Here is a 6,613-nt window from a genome sequence, read left to right as displayed (position 1 = left end):
CAAAATTATTGGAAGAGAGCAAAGTGTGCATACAAAATATTTGAAATTGAATTTCTTGTTTTTTTCAAAACGGAGGCAAAAGATTTGCCTCATCCATTAAATAAGAGGAGAATAGAGTTTGACAGTTTGCAAGTGACCCCACAAATAAACGACATGGCAATTACTCTCAATACGCCCTAGTTTCTTAGCACCCGCTGTAACCCTTAGTACATACGGTGGCACACTGACCGAATACAAGTGCCCAAACTGGGTTGTAACTATAAAAAATGCACCTAACACGTAATTAGTTAAAAAAATATTATTTTTGGATTTTGAAAATTTTAATTTCATTACTTGTTGCGCGCGCAATATTTTGTTGGATTTTTACATAATACAAATTTATGTTGAAATTATGTTTAATCCGACTCGAAATTTCGGGATAAAAATATTTCGGATCCCATCAAAATGTGGGAAATTTTATCGAATTCTATTTTGAGTGGTTGGTTGAAATTATTAGTCGTTGTCCTAGCTAGAAAATGGGCTGTAATTTTAACAAACTGTAAATGGGCCGTAGTAAATTTCATTAGAATTCAAAAATGTGTTATACATTCTTACAAATCGCATATGGGATATATGTTCTCTACCACACACTTGTGGGCCTACTAAGTTGACGCATACATAAGGCTTTGTCAACTTATACTCAACACACGGTTCTAGCAGCAGTGGCCGTTGGATGTCCATCCGACGGATGTCGTGATTCTTCTTCAATCTCGGATATTCTTGCATCAGCCGGCCAAATTACCGACGGCGGTACCTCCTGCTACTGCCTCCCATGGCCGGCTGTGGTGCCGTGCAGGACTCATCGGCCCACCCTACTCCCATTGTCGTCCAGGCCATTCCTCTACTGACCAACACCTGCTGTTATTTTCCAATGACGGCAGCCTCACACTGCAGCCAGTGAACCCTCGTACTCCCCTCCGCATGTGCATCCACCTTCCTCGTCTTCCTTGGCTCCGCGTCGTTCCCTTACTAGGCCTCGCTGTCGTCCACGGCCTGGGTGCTGTCCACGTGGCATGGTCAACGTGGTCAACAAACGACAGCATGGGAAGAGGACTCTACGCGGTGAGGCTGACAGATGGACCCACCAGCTACATCTTCGCACGCAAGGAAGTGCGTCCATATTACTGGCGAAAAATGATTCTTCCCCCTGACAGCTGGGACCCACCAGCTATATCTTCACACCCAAGGAAGTGCGTCCTTATCCTCCCTAACAGCTGGGACCACCCAGTCGAAGCGTACGTAGCATTTTCTGTCTGGTCGCGAACATGTACGTACATACTGGTCGATCGGTCTCTCCACAACGATGAACCTAGGTCGAGCAAGCAACTACACGTGTAGTAGTAGAGCCCCTGACGTAGTAGTTCAGGCAGTCCCTTCTAAACCTTGTACACGTACGTACAGCCACATGCCAAAAAATATAGCCACGTACGTACATACGGGCGGGGTCTCGAACGCCTAGCTACTCATGCATATGTACGGCCAGGGCACATGTACATGAAGAGGCAACGGATGGTAGCAACGGCGTCCTGTTCATCAGAAGCTAACCGACTGGGTCGGAACGGAGAAACTGCGTCGTGTTCATCGGGAGGCAACAAAATGTGTCATGCCCATCGGGATCCAACCGGCTTGGACGGAACAGTCGAAGAGGGGTTTGGCGTACTGCATTACGGAGGAAACGGGCTTCTGTTCGAGCTTCTACGGTCGAAACGAGGTGCTGTTGATCGGGAGGGGTGTGGCGTACAGCAAAACGGATGAAACGGACTTGCGTTGGAGCGCCTACAGTCGAAACGGGGTCCTGTTCAGCTGGAGGGGTGTGGCGTACTGCAAAACGGGACTCCACGGGTTACTGTTCATCCACCGTCTAGTGCCTCGCTCCAGCCTCCAAGGGCTACTGTTCATCCACCGTCGACTTCCTCCTACCTCCACCAGCGACTGTTCATCCATCGTCAACTTTCTCCAGCCTCCACCAGCTACCGTTCATCCAGCGTCCACCGGCTATTGTTCATGGAGCCTTCACGGGGTCATGTTCATCCCCCTCCAACCGGCTCGGGTGTGGCAGCCTCCTCGATTGCGGTCCTGTTCAAATAGCGGCAATGGCCTACTACTACCATGGGGTCCTATTCATCCAACCCCCAACAACGGTCACTGTTCATCAAGACGCAGCAGGTTCGACCGGATTTAGTTAGCAGCAGAAGGAAGGAATCGCTCGGGTTCAGTTAACAGCCAAGGGATCGATCGTCCGGGTTCTGTAACGTAGCTAGTGCAATCGCTCGGGTTCAGTAAGCGAACACCTCGCTCGGGTTCAGTTAGAGCCCAACTCCTCGCACACATGCGCGTACGTGTACAAGAGAAACGAGGAAACCTCTCGTGCATCGCTCCACCCCGACCACCCACCCTAACCGGGAACTCCCTGAAATTTTGCTCGCCCTCCCTTCTACCATGATTTTTTCTATCATGGACGGCCCAAAGAATGTAATACAGGTGCGTCCCCGGCCCACCCAGGACGAAAAGCCCATTTCCTGTCATGATTTTTTGTCATAGAAGTAGGATCCCACGACATCTATGATGATACATGCTTTTGTCACAATTATCATCATATAATTGTCATAAGCATGACCGAAAAAAATTCGTTTGGCCCAAAATGTCATGGATGTGTCTTTTTTTGTAGTGGATGCACCCGCATATATGTTGGACATAGATTGAACATGGTGACGTACCCTCTTCTTCCTTTCTTGATAACTATCACTAGCATTGTCACTATTCGATGACATCTGAACATACACAAGTAACCACAATTAGTACTTAATTATCAACCAAATTAGTAATAGTGGAAAGATAAGTAAGAATGTAATACTAACATTAAAGACAAGTCATATGTAACAATGTTATCATTTAACCATCAGCAAGATGAGTCATAGCAGCAACATAAGTAAGATTACAAGAAAAGTTACCAAGATTGAAGACACATGGCTGAAACAAGGTACACGAAGGCACACAACTCAAACAAGGGAAGAATAGGACTAACACAGTAATGTCAAAACCCAAATAATCTTACAAGTAAACCATAGAGTACATAATTAAGTTCAAACTTTAAATTAGTATTACATCCCAATAGGTAGAAACAACATCAGTAGCATCTAATGCACATACTTGGTGTTGTATTTCCTACGCAACCAATCAAAATGAGCAGCACTTTTAGTCATGTGTAGGAACATCTCTCCCTGCTCTCTATTCACAAATAGTTCACTAGCAATGAAACATTCATCACTACCTACTATTGCAGCGCACTAAACAACCAGATCCATCACGGAAGTAAGCAATGAACTTTCTTCTTTCTTCATGTATGACTCAAAGCTAGATTGGGTCCTCTATGCTGTATCTCCAACTCTTGTTACATGTTCTTGCATAACAAGTGGTGTCTTCAGTTTCTTGTTATTACCATCCACAAATCTGCCAAGTCTCTTCCCTTTTCCATCAGCACGTGACTCACCTATTTGTGTCTCCTCTAGATCAATATCGTGTATGTTGTCCACATTGAAAACTGATTGCACTGCTAGATTGGGGAATGGTGCCTGAAGCGGGATTCCAGTGATTTGTACCATCACTCGTGATGTCACCAAACATGATCGATAAGTTATTCTCATTTCAATGTCCACATTTTCGGGACTTACCACAACTAGGGATGTCCTGAAATAAAACGAAACAAAGTTTGATTAGCATCACTACTTAGGGAATAATTGCTTATATGATAAGAACATATAGGAAAAGTCACGACTCACTATCTTTGCTTTCTTCCACCATTCAGCATGTTGTTTGATGGTGTTTCTCTCATAGTCCCACCCACCACTAGTCTCCTTCAACTTGAGTTTTATAAAATTGCTATAACCAGTCTTCAACTTATCCCACTTGTTCCTCAGTTGGAGCCTGGGGTACTCCAGACCTGTTCTGACTTTGAAATCCTATGCAACTTCCTCTTAATCATTTTGAGTCAAGTAATTGTCTGGCGTATTGCCAGCATGCACTTGTTGGACAAAGAGCTCAGTCAAGATCATAGTGTTATCGTCACTCCAATCGGCAGACATTCTCCAAGAAAATTACATATTAATTGCATGCACTACAATTGAGAATATGTGGATGAACAATCATCAGTCATGCTCCTAGTTACATACTAGCAAAGACCATGGTGAAAAAGAACCAGGAAAGGTACTGTGGTACGAACAAACAATAATGTCTTAAGAAAATCCCAAAATAAATAATATTATCTTAAGCAAATCTCAATAGTGGATGCACATAGCTCGACTCCCTCCATGAATAGGAAAATAAAAGAAAAACAATAGTTACAAGTTATAGGCAGAGAGAAGGAATTCACAAGCTAGTTCACTCCCTCCATGTCAAGGCAAATAAAAGAAATAGAGGCAATACTTGGTCTTTAATCAAGAAGGCATCACGTGGATCACACTAGTCGTAGACCCAATACCCACTATTAGATAATAATCTACTCTGTCTTATCTTTGTTGTAATTTGGCATGCACCAAGTTTTTATACATAGTTCTCAATAGTCTTCGTCACCTGACTTTGTGTGCACTTTAGTGCGTTTCTGTAAGTTAATTTACTTCCCAACACCAGGTTCAGTCTTCTTGTCTTGTTCAAGATTATTCAGATTCTGAAGAACAAATCATTCGGAAAATATGAAGATTAAGCAGTCCCGTCCTTCGGCTGAAGATTGTCAAAATTCTGAATAAAACGAATGATTCGGACAGAAGCACATTGCTTTTTGGCCTATTTTCTGAAAATATCAAGATGCAAACAAGTATCCTCTCGAAACATACCAATTGACAAGCACACGATACAGCTTCACACAACTACATAGTTTAATATACATATATCCTGAAGCTAAGTGAGGCCGAGAGGATTTCTGTTCCACGGCGTATTTGAGCAGGCACTACGGTCCAGAACAGAGGAACACCTCTACAACATCCATGGATGGATTGAACGGGAATCTAATCAAGAAGACATCACGTGGATCTCACTAGTCCCCTCTAGAATTTTTTGCTTTAAGTGTTTAAATCGCTAGTATATACTTTATGCATCTACTTTCACATGCACAATGATTATCAAAACATATATGTTCACATCATAATCCTTGTTGGAATTATGGACATGTAAAACTAATCCTTTTTGGAATCAAGAACACATAGATCTATTCAGGAATAGGAATCAAGAACATGTAGAGGAATAAGGGTGAAGAGGATGGGATGTGGACATGGATGCAAACCTTACAGACATCGAATCTGAGCTGCCAGGGATGACGACAAGGCTCAGGTGATCTCAGCCGCCAAAGGTCCACCCAAACCCTATGCCGCCAAAGTTGTTGTTGAACAGAACAGTCGTCTAAGATAAGGAGGTGGACAAGGAGTTGGGGAGGTCGCGGGGGAATGGATTTGGCCAGGGGGCGCCGGTGGGGTGGCAGAGGTGCAACACTAGGGTTCCATCGTCACCTGGTCGGGGGAGGCATGAGTCGCTGGAAGAGAGAGAGAGATTGGATCGAACCAGTTTGGGCGAGGGATACGTATGCTGTTCGGTTTTGGTCACTCCGTAAGATTCAACTGTAATCGGGTCCGCTCCACTCTTTCGACTCCATGGAGTTGCGGTGTTTGATGCTGCTCCGTCTGCTCCCGGAGCGGAGTTGTGGAGTGAAGTGGCTCCAAACAGGTCCCTACTATCGGCAAGTCCCCCTTTGAGGTCATCTATGGAATCAACAGGTTGTCTCCATGAGCGAGCTATCTCAAGAAGGTGCATGAAGATACATGACACACCATCGAGCGCCAAGTACTATGACTCGTGACCAAGATCAACATCAACAAGCATCCCATGATATTCAACATTGGAGATTGTCGTGGGAAAACACAGCCACCTATGGGACCATCAGCCCCTTGTGGTTCGGTAGGGGGAAGAGCACAATGCACAAAGAGCGGAGGGTGCAGAGCAGCACGACAGAGATCACATGGGCAGTTTTACCCAGCTTCAGGCCGCTGCGAGGCGTAAAACCCTACTCCTGCTTTGGTGGATTGATGAGGGTACTGTAATGGAGACACAACGCTCTAGCCCGACAAGGTTGCCTCGGGGCGACAGCAGCTACGCGCGTATGAGTGTAAAAGGTCTGAATCCTTTCTATGGTTGCCACGGCCCTCCTTTTATAGATCAAGGGGTCACCACAATGGCAAATCAGTCATTGTGTACTGATTAGATAGAAAACAGTGCTAACATACCTAACTCTGCAGGCAGGACAGGGCACATTAAATGCAGGCAGGACAGGGCGCATTAAATGCCTGCGTGAAACATCTCTGGACGAGTGTCATTTCGAGGTGATTTCCTTTAGGAAGTGCCTGCCACGTGCCAAATGACAGCCACCTAGTTACTTGGGGGCTCGACACCGCACTGATGTGTGACTTGCATTACTGTGAGGTGGAGCGGTGGAGCCTTGGCGGGGTAGTCTGCCCTCATCGTCCCCGGTAAGATTGCTGGGACAGTCTCGAGACTTGTCTTCGGGGCAACCTCGATCCCACCAGGCTCG

At 45.3% G+C, this 6,613-nt stretch overlaps 1 long non-coding RNA gene across 1 annotated transcript; it reads right to left on the bottom strand.

Moving 5' to 3' along the window:
* Nucleotides 1-3,071: 3,071 nt before the first annotated feature.
* LOC123167883 (uncharacterized) lies at nt 3,072-5,716 on the bottom strand. Its single transcript, XR_006484124.1, has 3 exons — nt 5,315-5,716; nt 3,819-4,153; nt 3,072-3,726 (listed from the first exon to the last, which is right to left on the bottom strand). It is a non-coding gene; the product is annotated as an uncharacterized lncRNA (long non-coding RNA).
* Between the last annotated feature and the right edge of the window lie 897 nt (nt 5,717-6,613).

This window comes from Triticum aestivum, chromosome 7D (assembly GCF_018294505.1).
Source record: "Triticum aestivum cultivar Chinese Spring chromosome 7D, IWGSC CS RefSeq v2.1, whole genome shotgun sequence".
Lineage (NCBI taxonomy): Eukaryota > Viridiplantae > Streptophyta > Magnoliopsida > Poales > Poaceae > Triticum > Triticum aestivum.
Note: the sequence above shows the minus strand (reverse complement) of the source record. Positions and strands in the feature narration are given on the sequence as shown.